General features: G+C 37.9%; 1 protein-coding gene across 1 annotated transcript in view; it reads left to right on the forward strand.

Annotated features, from left to right (window-relative positions):
* Positions 1-17,955, forward strand: part of MALRD1 (MAM and LDL receptor class A domain containing 1) — a 794,572-nt gene that overhangs the window by 420,949 nt on the left and 355,668 nt on the right. The window lies entirely within an intron of this gene.

Here is a 17,955-nt window from a genome sequence, read left to right on the forward strand (position 1 = left end):
ATGAGATTTGCTTTTTAGATATATCATTCCAGCAGCAGTATTGGAAACCATATTAAAATGAGCAAAAAGATTGTTTTCATCATCACAGTATAATCTTCAAAAGTTAAAACCACAACTCATAGAAATTTTGAAGGGATAAATCTCATAGAAGGAATAAAGGTCAAAGTTATTTAACAAGTTAATGAGCAGTTTAGCAAGATCTTAAAATGGATTCAATCAGCATTTTAGAACTGAGTTGTTCTCCTCCTCCCCCTCCTCCTCCTCCTCCTCCTCCTCCTCCTCCTCCTCCTTCTTCTTCTTCTTTAAATTTGAGGACTAGTCTTCCTACTTCCTACTGGACAAAAAAGTCTAATCTTTGTTTGCATCTATCAATCTATATATTTTTACCAAAATTCTTTGTGTCTCTACTGGTTGCAAGTTTACATGTCACCATATACTGTCATTGAGTCTTATCCTTTAATAATATATAGCAAAGCGAAAAATTAAATAATTTTTGGATGATCTTATTAATATTACAGTAGGATACTGAAAGTATGTATAGCCCTCTTTTGTGTTTTATTCCAAAATATTGGATAGTTTTCCTTAACACAATAGCCCAGAATATATTTGACCATTGCCCACTGTAATGAGAAATGAATTAAAGAGATAATTGGATCGTAGAAGCTACTGGAGATAGAGAATGGTAGAACCTGGGATATAATCAAGATAAATCTTGGGATTCTGGATTAAGAAGCAAAATAGTATTATAACTTCACCAGAACAGGCAGAATTTATGTAAGTGAAGAACTGACTAATTAAAAATTTATCATCCAGAGAAATCTTGAGGAGGGCTCTGGATTTTCCATGTTACATGAGATGGATGCTTGATCTAGTCTCTTTTCTAAATACTAGAGGAAATAGTGACCCCCAAAATCTGGGTACCTTGTAGACAACTAGATTAGAGCAGTCTGGATTATATCATAACAGACATGTACCATCCCCATCATAATGGTGGTTTGAGGAGAAAAAATATGAGTAACTATGCCACAAACATTGCTAGAAAGCTTACCTTTATTAGTCCTTACAAACATGCTGGTAGGTTACAGTTTTATTAAAGACATTTTAGTGTGTGTCAGTTGAAGAGAGACAGGATGGATGCAAAAGCCACAATTCCACTCCAAGCATATTCTTTAAAACAAAACAAAACAAAACCCTTTGCTAATGCTGTTGCCTTCATGATAGTTGAGTATGTGTGGCTTCTTGCTGACATACATGCTTTGTATATAAGGCACACAGATGTATTAAGAAGTTGCACATACTTAAAAAAAAAAGCTTAAACAATTTTGTAAACATTGACCTTTAACAGGGGACAGAAGCACAAATACACTTACAAAACAATTGTTTTGAGTGGGTTATTTGCCTAGTGAAGGCATGCCAAGCTGAAAGGATGGGTAAACTTGACTGGAGGTCTGAAGTGAAAGCCACAAGAATAAGCTGAAAATAGCCAACACTCCACACAAAACAGACACATGGGGATTTAGTTACCAAAGGCTCAAGAGACAGTCAAACTTTATAGCTATTTTATTTCTCACAATGAGTTGAGCCTTTCACTGAGGCCATCAAGGAAATATTTCGCCTCCATGAAGGGCTGTGTGGCATAATTATTGAAATGTAGTCATATGCTTTAATCTCAGACATGACAGCATTAAAAATAACTATCAGAAATATTTAGGGCTGAATGAAAACAAGATGCTGTACACAGAAATAATTCTTGTTGCAATCCTCAAGATGCTAGAGAAATCTAGTTCTTTTTTTAAATGGAGTGTTTTGTATTTCTAACCACTGTGCTTAATATTGTCCTGGGCAAACACTAGGCCTAAATAAAGCGTTCGTTGCAGGGACAAAAGAATGAGGTTAATAGCAAAGGGTTACACTTACTTCCTGGCTCCTTAATTCAATAAACATGGGAGTATCATCACAATTTAAAGTTAAGAATTCTTTTGCCAGAAAAGTGCGCATACATAAAAAATATAGCATAATCTGAAAATGAAAAATAAATGGACACACAATAATGCTGAGGGAATTGAATATAATGATATAAAGATAAACATTCCGCTATAGGTACAAAAATAAGAACTGACTTGTGCTGAGATATTAAAGACACCAATGCAAAGTCAGTGAGACACAGGGAAAAATAAAAAAAAAAGGCACATAATTAATTTTGGGTTAGTTCCTTTTTCTGGAATATTCACCAGGGATTATTGTGCTTAATAGAAGTAGTTATTTCTAATTCTTGTAAGCTAATTTTATTGAGAAATGGAAGAAGAAGCCAAGTCTCAGATACACTGGTATATGTAGATAAAACACTGTGGGTATTATGGACCAGATGTTTTTACACTTATTTTCCTAAATGATATTTATATATTGTGTATTCGTTAATAGATTTTTATAGTTGTAGTTATTTTTAATACTTTGTCTTTTAGCTTTCATATGAGAATTAATAGTGATTTACACATAATCGTAACACTACGACAGTATTCTGTATCTGTCTATATATTTGCCTTTACCATGGAATTGTATACTTTTATGCTTTACTGTGGTTTATCACCCTTTCAGTTTTATATGAAGGGCTCCCATTAGCATTTCCTGTAAGTCAGTTCTAGTGGTGATGAATGCCCTCAACTTCTGTTTGTCTGTGAATGTCTTTGTCCCTCCTTCGCACTTGAAGGACAGTTTTATGAGATAGAGTATTTTTGGTTGGCAGGGTTTTTTTCTTTCAGCACTTTGAATATATCATTCCACTCCCTGCTGACCAGTAAGGTTTCTGCTGAGAAATAGTCTGATAGTCTTCTGGAAGATCCCTTATATGTAATGAATATTTTTGCTTTTGAAGCTTTCAAATTTGTCTTTGTGTTTAAATTTGACAGTTCACTTATAATGTGTTTTAGTGTAGACTTCTCATGAATCATCCTCTTTGGAGTCTTTTGGGTTTCAGGAATCTGGATGTCCATTTGTTTCCTCAGATTTTGGAAGACTTTTTTTTGCCATTATTTCTTTATATAAGCATTCTGCTTCCTTCTCTTTAGCCTCTCCTTATAGGACTTCCATAATATATATGTTGGTTGACTTGATGTTTGTCCTATAAATCCTCTCTTTTTCTCTCCTCTTTTTCGTTATTTTTCTTTTTGCTTCTCTGACTAGATAATTTCAAATTACCTCTTTTGGAATTTGCTGACACTTCTGTCTGAGCAAATCTCTGCTGAAGCTTTCTGTGGATGTTTTTTTTTTTTTTTCAGTCTATTGTATTATTCAGTTCTAGAACTTCTGTCTGGTTCCTTTTTATACTTTCTATCTCTTTGCTGATGTCCTCATTTTGTTCAAGTATTATTTTCTTGAATTCATTTGTTTGTCCATGTTCTCTTGTAACTCACTGCACTTTAAGATAATTATTTTAAATTATTTGTCAGTAAATCCATAGATCTCCATTTATTACGGTTGGTTACTGGAGATTTTGTTCCTTTGTTTGTGTCATGGTTCCCAGCTTTATAGTCTGGCTTCAACAGTGAGCCCAATTTGAGATTCCAGGAGCTACTCATTTCTTTTCAAGGGATTGTACTCTCTGGATTTATGAGTATAAATTTCTAAATATAAGGATATCCTTTTTTCTTCTTTTTTTTTTCAAGATCCCATGATTTCTTGCTCTTTGTGGCGTCTTACTGCTATGCTGTGGTATGACACATTGAAGGCATTCTCTACTCGTCTCCTTTCCTCTTTGTGGCAAAGGTGTGTTGGGCACAGTACAATGCTGACCATGTTTTCTGTCCTCACCAAACCCTGCTACTTCCATTAGCATTTCAAGTGAGGTGAAATAGAAACCAGTCCCTAGGGCTGTATACTGAAAGGATGGGATTTTGGAGGCATGCTCTACCATTCTCTATTCTGCCTGGGGGAGAAGCCTCAAGGTTTTGCGTCTTCTTACAATCTTTTTTTCCCCTTCTCCCAATCTTAAAGAACCATGCTGGGTTCAGTAAGCTGCCCACACCTTTACTTTATTCTGATCTGTCCCTAGGCATCTAAACTATGCTAATTCCCTCAGTACTCCAGGTAAGAAGAGATACAAACTGGTTCCTAGGGCAGTGCACTGAAAGACAGGATGTTAGACAAGCTCCAATATTTTTTATCTCCTACGGGAAAAGCTACAAAGTTTTGCACCTTCTCCTAGCCCTACAGAATCATGCAGGCAGCAGTAAGTTGCTTGCCTCATTTCTTTGATCTTAGCTGCCACCATCTTTCAAAACCATTCTGGTTCCATCAATGCTCCATGTGATGTGAGTTAGGATCCAGTCTCTCAGGCAGTGTACTAGACGGCTGGAACATTGGATGCGTGCTGCACTCTCTTTTCCCCAAAGAAGAAATTGAAAGTGGATACATTTTCTCCTGGTACTAAGCTCTGCCATGTTGGGGGAGGGGCTGATGCAGGTAGAGTGAAATTGCTCTTCTAGTCCATTTTAAGTCAATTATTGTCAGTTTTGTGATTGTCTGGAGTACTGTAACCAATTAACTGGGATCTAGACTTCTCATAAAGGTATTTTGGTCCATATATTTTTGGTAAATTGTTTGTGTGGTAAATTGAAGTGTTTGTGTGGGCTGACAAGGATGGGACTTCCTATTCTGCCATCTTGCTGATGCCCCTCTCAAGGCCAGACTTTTTAAATGAAAGAAATGATAGGATAATCAATAAAATTATATTTCCAATGCCCATTATTCCATCAGAAGTTGCTAGATATGGCCAACGCACACACACACACTACTAAAAATTAATCAATAGTAACCAAAAAATAGAATCATAGAATCATTAATAGAGAACAAAATTAAGAAAGTAATTATAAATATAATCAAAGTTTTAAAGAAAACTATGAACATAATCAGGAAAAAGAATATATATAGAAAAATATATGGAATTTTTAGAGATGAAAAATATGAAATAAAAAATTCAATCAGAGAAGTGTCTATTCAGATAGCCAATTGACACATGAAAAAATGCTCAACACAACTCATCATCAGGGAAATAGAAATCAAAACCACAATGAGATACCACCTCATACCTGTCAGAATGGCTAACATGAACAACTCAGGCAACAACAGACGTTGACGAGGATGCGGAGAAAGAGGATCTCTTTTGCGCTGCTGGTGGGAATGCAAACTGGTGCAGCCACTCTGGAAAACAGTATGGAGGTTCCTCAGAAAACTAAAAATAGAACTACCCTATGATCCAGCAGTTACACTACTAGGTATTTATCCAAGGGATACGGGTATGCTGTTTTGAAGGGATACATGCACCCCCATGTTTATAGCAACATTATCAACAATAGCCAAAGTATGGAAAGAGCCCAAATGTCCATCGATGGATGAATGGATAAAGAAGAGGTGGTATATACACACAATGCAGTATTACTCGGCAACCAAAAAGAATGAAATCTTTCCATTTGCAACTACATGGATGGAACTGGAGGGTATTATGCTAAGTGAAATTAGTCCATCAGAGAAAGACAAAAATCATACGACTTCACTCATATGAGGACTTTAAGATATAAAACAGATGAACATAGGGAAGGGAAGCAAAAAGAATATAAAAACAGGGAGGGGGAAAAAACATAAGAGACTCAAATATGGAGAACAAACAGAGGGTTACTGGAGGGGTTGTGGGAGGGGGGATGGGCTAAATGGGTAAGGGGCATTAAGGAATCAACTCCTGAAATCATTGTTGCACTATATGTTAACTAACTTGGATGTAAATTAAAAAAACAAATTAAATTAAAAAAAATGAATCTTCACAAAGAATAAAAAAAAAAAATCAATAGGATTAACAGAATGTTAGTGCAGACCAAAAGGCCAGTAAAGTTGAAGACATAGCAAAGGGAATAATCCAAATTGCAGCAGAGAGAGAAAAAGATTAAAAGAAAAAAAACCCCAGAACTTTAGTAACCTGCAAGACGATATCAAATGAATTAAAATACTGCTAGTTTGAATCCTAGAATGAAAGGGAAAGTAGAAAATAATTTGAGGAAATGTCTATAACATCCTCATATTTGATCAATTCTGTATACCCACTGACTCAAAATTTTAGTGGGCACCAAACAGGGTAAATAAAAAGAAAGCCTCTAAGATAAGCAATCTAATTGCTACAACAATGTTAAAAGAGAATTATAAAATTAGCCTTAAAAATTAAACTGAAAGATCTTTTGTAATTTGAGAGAATTCTTCACCACCCTACATGTGCTACATGAATTGGTCATGGGATTTCTTTTTTTTTTTTTAATTTTTTTTTTCAACGTTTATTTATTTTTGGGACAGAGAGAGAGAGACAGAGCATGAACGGGGGAGGGCCAGAGAGAGAGGGAGACACAGAATGGGAAACAGGCTCCAGGCTCTGAGCCATCAGCCCAGAGCCTGACGCGGGGCTCGAACTCACGGACTGCGAGATCGTGACCTGGCTGAAGTCGGATGCTTAACCGACTGCGCCACCCAGGCGCCCCGGTCATGGGATTTCTACAGGTGGAAGGAAATGATATCATCTAGAAAGTCAGATGTAAATAAGAAATAAAGAACACTTGGGGCTCCTGGGTGGCTCAGTCGGTTAAGCGTCCGACTTCGGCTCAGGTCACGATCTCGCGGTCCGTGGGTTTGAGCCCCGCATCAGGCTCTGTGCTGACTGCTCAGAGCCTGGAGCCTGTTTCAGATTCTGTGTCTCCCTCTCTCTCTGACCCTCCCCCGTTCATGCTCTGTCTCTCTCTCTGTCCCAAAAATAAATAAACGTTGAAAAAAAACATTTAAAAAAAATTAGAAAAAAAGAAAGAACACCAGAAATGCTAAATATTTTTATAAATATAAGCATCATTTTCTCATTAAAAAAACCTTTAGAAGATAATTGTTCAAAGGAATAATACCTAAAATGTATTGTAATAAATTTACCAAAGCAGTAATAAACTATTGCAGTGACAAACTATTGTCAATAAAATATTGACAGCACAGGCACAGAGAGGGTATGGGTGAGGAAGTATGTATGTGTTTATGATTCTTACTTTTGTTTATTGACAGAGATAACAGTAGCTGAGAGTAGACTATTATAAGTTAAAGATGCATATTTTAAATCAAAGAAGAATTCCCTAAAAAAAAAAAAAAGACAGTAAATCAGTAAGTCGGGAGAGGTGATAAGTAGAGTATTACAAATACTCAAAAGAAGAAAAAAAAAAAAAAAAAAGAGGGGCACCTGGGTGGCTCAGTTAGATAAGCATCTGATGTCAGCTGAGGTCATGATCTCAGTTTGTGAGTTCAAGCCCCACGTCGGGCTCTGTGCTGACAGCTCAGAGCCTGGAGCCTGCTTCGGATTCTGTGTCTCCCTCTCTCTCTGCCTCTCCCTGACTCACACTGTGTCTCTCAAGAATAAATAAAACATTAAAAAAAAAAGCAAAAAAGGAAGAAGAAGAGAAGAAGGAATGAAGGACAGGTGGAACAATTAGTGTAAGAGATGAAATGCAAAATAATGCTGAATAACATGAAAAAATATAAAATAGAAGTGAACAAATATGTGGAAGAGGTGGGAACAAGGAATCCTTAGGGCAAATAGAAAACAGTTGCTAATAAGGGAGATTTAAGTTTAATCACCAACAATTTACCCTAAACACTTCATTCAAGTATTGGATTAAAAAGCAAGATTCAACTGCATACCGCTATAAGAAACCTACTTTAGGGGTGCCTGAGTGGCTCACTTAATTAAGTGTCTAATTCTTGGTTTCAACTCAGGTCATGATCTGTTAGTGAGTTAGAGCTCTGTGCTGACAGCATAGAGCTTGCTTAGGATCCTCTCTCTCTCCATCACTCTGCCCCATCCCCTTTGCACTCCCTCTCTCTGTCTCTCTCTCTCAAAATAAATAAACTTTAGAAACCTACTTGAAAAACAAAGAAAAAAGTTTTTTTTTTTAAAAAAAGAAGAGAAAAAGATATAGAGAGCAAACACTAATAATAAGAAATCTGGAATGACTGTAATAATTTCACACAAAATAGATTTTAAAACAAAAAAATATTACCAGCAAAAAAATATTACCAGGAAAAAAGAATTTATCATAAAAGGGTCAACTCATCGTAAAGGCGTATATTTCTAAAAGTGTATGCGCTCAACAGCAAAGTTCCAAAATACATGAAAACACGTGAAAAACTGACAACTGGAAGGAGAAATAGAACAATTATATATGTACCAGATTTGAGTGTTCTCAGTAATTGAGAGAACGAGAGCAAAATCAGGAAACATCTAGATTTGAAAAAATAGCAACTGTACTGTTACAATTCGTATCTTTAGGACACTTCCCCTGGTGTGTCACTGGTGGAATTCTGATGATGTCCTTCCACCCCATCAAGATTCCTGTTCCCTGTTTGTTCAATCAAACACGAACCCTGGTGTTTTGTCTACAAATGCAAGCTTCAAGTCAGTTGATATGAAGATAAGCCTCTGGAGTCCTACTTAGATGACCCTTTAAAAGTAGAGGGATTTTTCTGGCGGGAGGGCAGAAGTTGTTGCTGGCTCTGAGAATGAAGGAGGGCGCTTGAGTAGGAGCTGAGGAGCAATCCCTGGCTGTCCCTGAGGAAGGAAGCCTGGGACCTCACACCTCCAGTTGCAAGTATTTGGACTCTGCCAACAGCCTGAATGAGCTTCCAAGTAAATTTTTCTCCAAGTTTCCAGATAGGAGTTCAGCCTGACCAGTACCTGGATTTCATTTTGTGAGACCTGAAGCAGAAAACCCAGTATAGCTGACCCAGACTTCTGATAACCCAAACTTTCGGATCATAAATGGGTCTTGTTACGTTGCCAAATTTCAGGAAATCTGTAACGTGACAGTAGGAGGCTTATATGCAGCTTTAGCAGAAACACTGATTTCAAGTGCACAGAAAACATTCAACAAGATACTGAACCCTACGACTAGTCTCAGTGAATTTAAATGAATGGAAATTATGCAGCTAATTATCATAATCTTATAGCATGTTCTCTAAACATAATAGGATTTAATTAGGCATTAATATTATCATACTTGGAATATCCCAAATACACAAAATTAAGTCATAGTCTTCTAAATAAATCGATCATCAAAGAAGAAATCACAAGGGAAACTTGATAACGTTTTGAGCTGAAAATACAGCCTATCCGAATGATCACAGTAGGTGCTCCTTGCTTGGACCTCTTAACCAGCTTTAAATAAGTGTCACGTTTACCTTGATTTTCTTAATTCCAATTCTTTCTGAAAATAAATTGTTTCTAGACTTTGTTCTACAACCCGTTGTTGGGAGTAAGAGTGCTTTCGTATGCTGCCCTGCCAAGCGAGTGCACAGCCCAGAGGCCACTAACGCTAAAGAAATAGGAAGAGAAGAGCCACATAAATGAATAGCTCCACTGTGACTTTAGGCAACAAGGAGAGCTCTCAGCTCTTTGTTTACAGACTAGCCACAGAGTTTGTTTTACACACTAAGGCCAGTCCGTAGACTTCCACATAAATACCTGGTTGAAGTCATGCTGCCATTCATTTCCTTCCCTGAAAGAACCTTAAATGATGGTCATGTTTATAGAGGAGAAATATTTCTCTTTGGTGAGTACGTAACAGAAAATAGCACTAAGCGTCATGTGCCTGGAGAACGAGGAACCATAAAACACACCAAACACCAAAACCTTAACTACAGGAGCGACAGGCCTAAGGGGGTTGGAAGACCAGGATTTATGAGCACGTGGTTGTGTACCAGGTCACCATTATTCTTGGTTGTTAATATTGTTTGTTTCAGTAACAAAGAACCAAGAGTAAGTGTTTTAAAATAAACTTCTTCCTCCTCCTCCTTTCCCTTCTTTCATCCTCCCCTCTCTTCACTTTAAATAATATATGCTTTATGTGGATAGTAAAACTGGAATCATAGCCTGTAGCCACGTAGGGAATTGCACTGAAAGCACATCTAAATAAATCATAAGATTTTCCCCAGCTGTCTTTGCTCTCCAAAAGCAGACCTCTCAAGGTGGACTTCTCTATGTCTGTAGCACTACTTAAAACATTTTTGGTCGTTTGACTAGTATTCATTTTATTTCATTTTGTTCATTTTCTACCTATATTCTGACTGCTCCAGGACAAACCTATTCATACATGAGCAATTCTCATCAACACGGTAGATTATTCTTAGAACAATAATGTGGTTCAACTTAACTACTTAGAATACCTACTACCCACAAGACGTGTGTGGGCTGTGATTGCTATACAATTACAGTGCCATTTGGTATTTACTGAGTCTCCATTTTGAGTGAATCAGATGATTCCCTTTACAGATGCCGTTGTAAATCTATGAAACATAGAAGGTATTGCTTAAGGTATTCAGAACAAGAGGCTCAGGTGACTGAGCATATGTAAGTTGTCTTATGATATAAACGTGAGAAAAGGACAAAAGTTCCTTTCTGGCTTTTGTTTATTTTTCATGTTCTTAGGGGCAAGGTGCCACGGTGGACTGGCTGTGACGGGGGAGTGAAAGGGGCACATCTCACATGTGCAGTGATCTGTTATTCCCTTCAGCAAAAGGCCAGATCTGTATACTCTTGAGTTTGTTTTTGTTAATAACTTTGTATCCTTCATTAAAAAGCAGTTCCATTAAATCAACTTATTATTAACTAAAAATTACAGCTTGATTTCAAATTTACAGGTGTCTATTTTTATTGGCTTTACTTTGCCATATCAAAGTTTATCAACTTTATTACAATAAATAGTGTTAAAATCCAGAAAAGTGGGGTGTGTAGAATCTGCATCACATGATATCAGTTGGTTCCATTTTATCATTACTTCTAGAAATAATTCAACTGCTACTTTTCAGTTTTAACGTACTATTGGGACAGAAAGTCTACCATCAGCCCATCTCATGTTCTTGACGAGTGTGCCAGACTGTCCCTTGACATTGAGCACTCTCTGTAGCTAGTCACAAAGGCAATTAAGTAGGGCAAGATGACCAAAGAGTGACTCTCCTGTGACTGATTTCTCCCTAGGGGAGAAGAACTGGCTTGTTGGCTGCTTATCACAAATGAGATGAAGCCTGGGATCTTGGGTACCTCAGATGTGGCGCATGGAGAGCCATCACTGGATGTCAAAGTGCCCCTTTGCTACTGAGGTGCTGATCTATAATTAGGCAAAGAAAAAGGAACTCCAGGACCCCTTTAGATAACAGACTGCAGAGATGTTAGAGCCTTGGCTGATGCCTCTGTGAGAAGAAGCAGTAAAAAAGGGTTGTGTTCTTAGAGGGCAAATGGCAACCACCTCACACATGACCTTATGCTTCAAACTACTGTTATTCACTTGAGGACCAAATCTGCCCCGCAACAGAGCTTGCTACTTTGGATATCTGTTTCTATGATTATATTATAGCTAACACAGGGACACTTCTCCAAGGCCAGTAAAATTCCATGCAATCCCGTAGAGGATGCTAGTGAAAGCTGCTTCATTCTGGCTGTATAATTTGACAGAATGACAGCTCTGACCATGAGTCCCTCATACAGAGAATTTTTAAGTTTTAAGGTCTGCTGCAACTAACCCTACTCCACAATAATGGAGGACTTCACTAAACGTGTTGCTAGTACCAGGAAGCCCTGTGTAGCAGGCCTTCATCATTTTGAGCCAAAAGATGCCCAGGGCAAAGACAGACTCTTCCCTAAACCAAGCAAAGCATGGAAGACAATCCAAGACAATCAGGCAATTACGCAACTAGTTGAAAGTGAAGGCACTTGTATAGAACCAAATTCTTCCATAGAAATAAATCTTCCTTTACTGGGGAAACCAAGGGTGTGGCTCTTAGAATAAATTAATCTTTGGGCTTCTCCACTATCTGACCTTTGGACGTCAGTATTCTCATTTGACAGCCTTTAAGGAAAAGGGAGAACCAGGGTGGACCTTAGGTTTCCCAACTACAGGTGAGACAGAAAGGCTTAATTCCCAGTGAACTTACAGTGGGGTAGGGGCAGAAAGTGATAGATACAAATATTTGTGCCCTTTGCATATCAGGTTCTTCTGAGAGTGGTAAGCCAAGCATTCAGTTGGCTGGATTTGGAACTGGAGTGATATCAGCAAGGGAGGTAACTACAATCATTTGGGTTACGATCGTTCTGACTCTTACATCTTCTCTTGTGCATGCTACTGAACACATAATTGACCTTGATGTTTTACCTGCTTGTACTATGAATGCTCATCAAGTCCAAGTGGGATTTTTCTGATTACAAAGAGCATCTCCTAGGGAGGCAGTAGCAGGAGTAGTGCCCATAAAACCACCAAATAGGCTTCCTGTTTGTGTATAAAAAAAAATGAATATAACATTCTAAGAGGAGAAAAGGAGGTCACAGAGCTCCCGTGAGTTGCTCAGAGTTCCTCTCCTTCAATGCAACCCAGTTCTTGTGCAGGTGCCATGAACTCTTATTCACCTCATCCCACGGAAATTGAGACTCAGGGAACTAACACGCTTCACAAAGTGATAATGCTCTGGCTACTGCTATTACTGTGAATATTGAACTGTCCTTCATCTCTGATCCCAGAGTCCTGTGTTTTCTAATAACATCCATAAAACTATGGCAGGATAACTTACTAGCCTGCAGTGAGGGTAAACTTGCAAACCCTCCACAGTTCTTGACAACCAAGTCAGATTCTAAGGAGCAATATAGGTTTAAGGATCAAAGCTTGATCTCTGAGACAGGACAGGAAGATTTACTTGGCCCCGTGGCCCTCAATACCATAAAGGAAGCCCAGCACCTAATCAGGCTGTTTGGATATTAGAGACCATATTTGCCTCATCTGGGGATTTTGTACAAGCTGACCAGAAAATGTGCTCCGTGTAGCTGGCATCTTGAGCAGCACGCAGCACTGGACGCAGTGCAACAGGCTGTCTCAGCAGCATTTGCCTTGGGGCCTAAATTCCCCAAGGTTCCTTCTGAACTGCAGGTGTCTGTTATTGATGACTACAGTGATTGGAGCCTCTGAAAAAAGGAGGCAGCTTCTGCCTGGTGGTTTCCTATAGGTATTGGATGCATTGCCTCCCCAGTAGGCCTACCACTACATTCATTTGAGAAATAGGTACTGGTCTACTGCTGGGAAGTCTTGGAGACCACATACCTTTCACAGGATTTCCAGCGGAAACATTGTGCCTGGATAGTCCCATGTTGGGTTGGGAGACACTCAGGTGCTAACTGCAGACTTGGAAAGGTTCAGCGGTCTTCTCTTGCTAGATGGAGACAGTACATTCAAGGGAGAAGCCATCTCTGCAGTTATTCTTCATGCAGAATAGTCACAGGCACATCTTTAGAGGCTTTCACTTCCCCCTTAACCAAGAACAGAAGTCTTTGACTACCTTGGGAGCCTGCTTCCAGGAATTTCTTGAGGATACTTGGACTTGGTTTGTTGATGGCTTGGCCAGACTAAAAGTTGCTGGTGTCCACTGGGTGGCAGCAGTCATCCAGTCCCAGTAACTACGCTGAAAGACTATTATTCTTCCCTTAGACCAGTAGTCTGCAAACCGCGGTCTTTATTGTGTATGTTTCACATATACAATAGATTGGTTTATTGATCTATTAAAAAATAGATTTTTAATCTGTTAAAAATAGATGATTTATTTTACTAGGAAGATTTTAAGCTCATAGAAAGTAGCAGTCAGATCTTACATATCACATGTTTCCATGCCCGGTCCTAGAATTGTCTCCTGGTTCAATATACATATTTTAAAAGAATTTATCATTTATTGTAGATGAATTTAAGTTGAATCTTAATTTTTTAAGAATATACTTTCATTTTGTATCTTGCCTCAATGCATTTGAAGCATGTCGTCTTAGTTCACTCGTTTGAACAGCTAACATCCCGATAAGTTATTTAAAAAAAAATAATCATGCCCGGTGGCTCAGTCGGTTAAGCGGCCGACTTCGGCTCAGGTCATGATCTCGCGGTCCGTGAGTTCGAGCCCTGCATCGGGCTCTGTGCTGACAGCTCAGAGCTTGGAGCCTGTTTCAGATTCTGTGTCTCCCTCTCTCTGACCCTCCCCTGTTCATGCTCTGTCTCTCCCTGTCTCAAAAATAAATAAAAGGTTAAAAAAAAATAATCATAAGATCACACAACAGTTCACCTTATTGTTAGTAGAATATTTAGATGACTCATTGACTGAAGTTTGGGTGTAGCTAATGAGTGGTGAATTCTTGCTGTGTCCTGATGCAAATCCCCATGGTCTATTTGTCCCAATCAGATGCACTGAGAGAACGGACCAGTGTGGGCTCCTGAGAGATGGGTCTCTGATCCAAAGAATCCTGTTAGCCTGGATGATCCCTATCTATAGATTCTGCCTCCAGTAATGATTCTTATATTTGGTTCTTCATGAGTCTTAATGTTATTGAATCTTATGAGACCTAATGTAACCGAAAGCTACTATTGGCATAGATCACAGAAATATCTGCATGATTTTATGTCTGGCTTCAGCCCCCTGAATCAGTCCTTCCTTACAAATTAAGCTGGGCCAGGGAAGGCTGTCCCTAGTTAATTTTCCATTATACTTTGGAAACTGGATACTGTTTGCAGGTGATGTTGCCTCTCAAGTTTCTGCATTAAGTTCACCACCAGACTCTAAACCATGTGCAGTAATGCTATACAGTGGAAAAATATTGGAGTTGATTTTGTAATGAGTTTTAGCCCTTTGTCTCCTCAGAGCTAAAAATGTAGCCTTAAGTAAGTGACTTCAGTCTCTGCCAGTTTTCTAATGTGTCAAATTTCAAATGAAAGAAACTAATTGAGACCTAACTAGTCTTACTGCCTGTAGCCATTCCAAATTTCAATTCATTTTTCACTTTTAAAAGATTAAACTTCTTAGAACAATATTCTGACCACATCACCCCCCTGCTGAGAAAGGAATAGCTTTCCTTTGCTAAAAGATAAAAGTTCAAGCTTCTCAGATAGGTGTGCACTTTGGTTCAATTCACCATGCATTTATTGAATGGATACTATGTATATAATAATATTCTAGGCTTTAGTGATGCAAAGATGAATGCCATAAACTTTTTCCTTTTTTTTTAAAGAAACTTACAGTTTCTTGTTGTTAGGTGAGACATCCTTGTAAATGAATAATTATTTTTAAAATATCACACTATGTGCAGTAGTACTGTGATAAACATAAGCATTATGAAGATCCTCAAAAAAGAAATAATTAAAATAATAATAATAATAATAGCCATCATTTGTTGATAGCCTGCTATGTATTGTGTATCAGGGCACTGTTTGGAATTTTAGATACATTTGTTTGTGAAAGATTATCTTCTTTTTACAAATGATATAATTTCATGAAAACATGACTTACCAAATCATATAAAGAAAAGTGGGATTCATGCTCAAATTTGCCTAATTACAACATCCATGCCCCACTGTATTACTTTTATGTGGTTGCCATAAGAAAATATCACAAATTTGGTCAGTCAGAGAAAGACAAAAATCATATGACTTCACTCATATGAGGACTTTAAGAGACAAAACAGATGAATATAAGGGAAGGGAAACAAAAATAATATAAAAACAGGGAGGGGGACAAAACAGAAGAGACTCATAAATAGGGAGAACAAACTGAGGGTTACTGGAGGGGTTGTGGGAGGGGGGATGGGCTAAATGGGTAAGGGGCATTAGAGAATCTACTCCTGAAATCATTGTTTCACTATATGCCAATTTGGATGTACATTTTAAAAAATAAAAAATAAAATTAAAAAAAATTTGGTAACTTTAAATAACACAGATTTACTATCTCATGGCTCTGTAGGGTCAGCGGTCTGACTCAGGTCTCACTGAAGGACAATCACAGTGTCTGAGGGATGCATTCCTTTCTAGAGGCTCTAGGAGAGAATCTGTTTCTTTGCTCATTCAGGCTGTTGGCCAAATTCAGTTCCTCATGGTTGTAGGACTCAGCTCCTTGTTTCCTTGCTGGCTGTCATCTGAGGGTTATATCCAGCTTTTCAAGGCCACCCACATTCCTTGGCTAGCGGCTCTCTTTGCTCAATCTCCGAAGCAAGTAACAGTGGATCGAGTCCCTCTCGTAATTTGAATATTTTCCGCCTCTCAGTTTTCCTGCTTCACTCTTCTGCCTTCCTCTTGGACTTTACAGGATTTATAAGATTAGGTTTACTAGGAGAATTCAGGATAATATTCCCAGTTGAAGATCCTTACCTTTAATCACAACTGCTAAAATCACATTTTTCCCCCCACCATGTGAAGTAACACATTTGCAGAGATTTGAGCAGGTATTTTTATTCAGACTACCACACTCAGCTCCTTTCTTTATCTCTTTTCTCTAAAGAATAAGGTGACTGGTAACGTTCATTTATTTGGATCTAAAAGTAACCTTTAAATAGAGAAAGATATACCTAAAACTAGGAAGAAGATCAAGGACTCAGGTACATAAAAGTCCATGTGTATTTAAAGAAATGGAAAGATGCCTAGTGTGAATGAAAGGTAGATGGTGTGGCAAGGACTTGGAATAATGCCAGAAAGATGGCCTGGCTTGTGAATGGCTTTGAGTAATATACTCAGGGGGTGAGAATCAATAAATCCCAGTGAAGATGGGGATGAGGAAATGCTTTGGCCATGAAGCAGACAACTAAAAATCCTATACGGTTTTACGTCCACGAATTCCGTACATGAATTTTGGAGTCTCTGAGAGGATGTGGAATTTGAATTCCAGCTCCAGTACTGACTGGTTTGTTCTCTCCATGGTCGCTCTTGAAGTTTGGTGCAGAACAAGTGTGATCACACACTTGTGTATGTACATGCACGTACGTGTGCATATATTTCTACACATGCACACAGATCGTAAGTGCTTTGTAAATTATCAAGTGCTATAAAAATATTAGTTTGGATCTCAAACAAGATTGATTTGATTCTTAATCCACAAGTATGCTGTGAATCATGCCTGTTTTTATTAGTCATGTCAGTTTTCAATTGCTGGAAAGGCTTTTTCTATTCTCTGTATTTCTCCCATGAATTCTAGTCTTCTTATTAAGGCAGTTTAGCATCTACTGCCTCTGTGGAGCCATTGCTGTGACCCCAGTGACCTCAGTGTTGTGTCTTCTGGTGTCAGCGGTCTTTTACGGCATTGACTGTCATTCAGTTCTCTCCCCATATATTGAACTGTGTTATTAGTAAAGCTTTACTGTAACTGCATACACGGGTGTTATTTTTTAACTCCGTTAGGACAGAGATGTAACCATTTGCTTCTTGTTACTTCTTAGTTTTTCTGTTTGGCCTAGGATTTTAGACAATGGACTATAATGAAGAAGAACACAATTTCAGTGTTAGATCCATTTGAGTCTAAATCCCAACTGCCCCATGTGCCAACAATATGAATATGTCCAATTTAATTAATTTTGGTGTAAAATCAAGATAATATTTACTTTTCAAAGTTGTGAGTATTAGAAATAATATATACAAAATGGTATTGGTTGGCATTCAATTAATTTTAGCTATGATCATGAAAGTGATGACTACTAATGAATATTTTCATTTTTTTAATGAAAACATATATTCACCTAAATTTCTTTTGATATAGTCATTTAAGTAGTGATCTGGGGTTTTCCCCCCAAAATATTTTATAATTATATACTTAGACTTCAAAACAGCTTTGTAAGTGAGGTCATTTGTAATAACTGTTTTAGTAATGGAAACATTTTTATACAGAAAAAGTTAAAAGAACTGATTAAGATTAGACATTGAGTTGCTGAAGCTCTGTGAGTTGACCTCAGTGTGGTCATTTTTGGTGCTAGGCTTAGTTAACTATTGTGCTTCCTCCAAAGCCTTCTTTTTTTTTTTTTTTTTTGATGAAATACAAATTTATTTTCAGTATGTGCTTAAGTATAAAAGAATGGTTACATAAAAATAATATGCATTATGATTCTACTTTTTAACTGAA

Source organism: Lynx rufus, unplaced genomic scaffold (assembly GCF_022079265.1).
Source record: "Lynx rufus isolate CCGP_SWC_20201006 ecotype Redwood Valley unplaced genomic scaffold, mLynRuf1.p SCAF_7, whole genome shotgun sequence".
Lineage (NCBI taxonomy): Eukaryota > Metazoa > Chordata > Mammalia > Carnivora > Felidae > Lynx > Lynx rufus.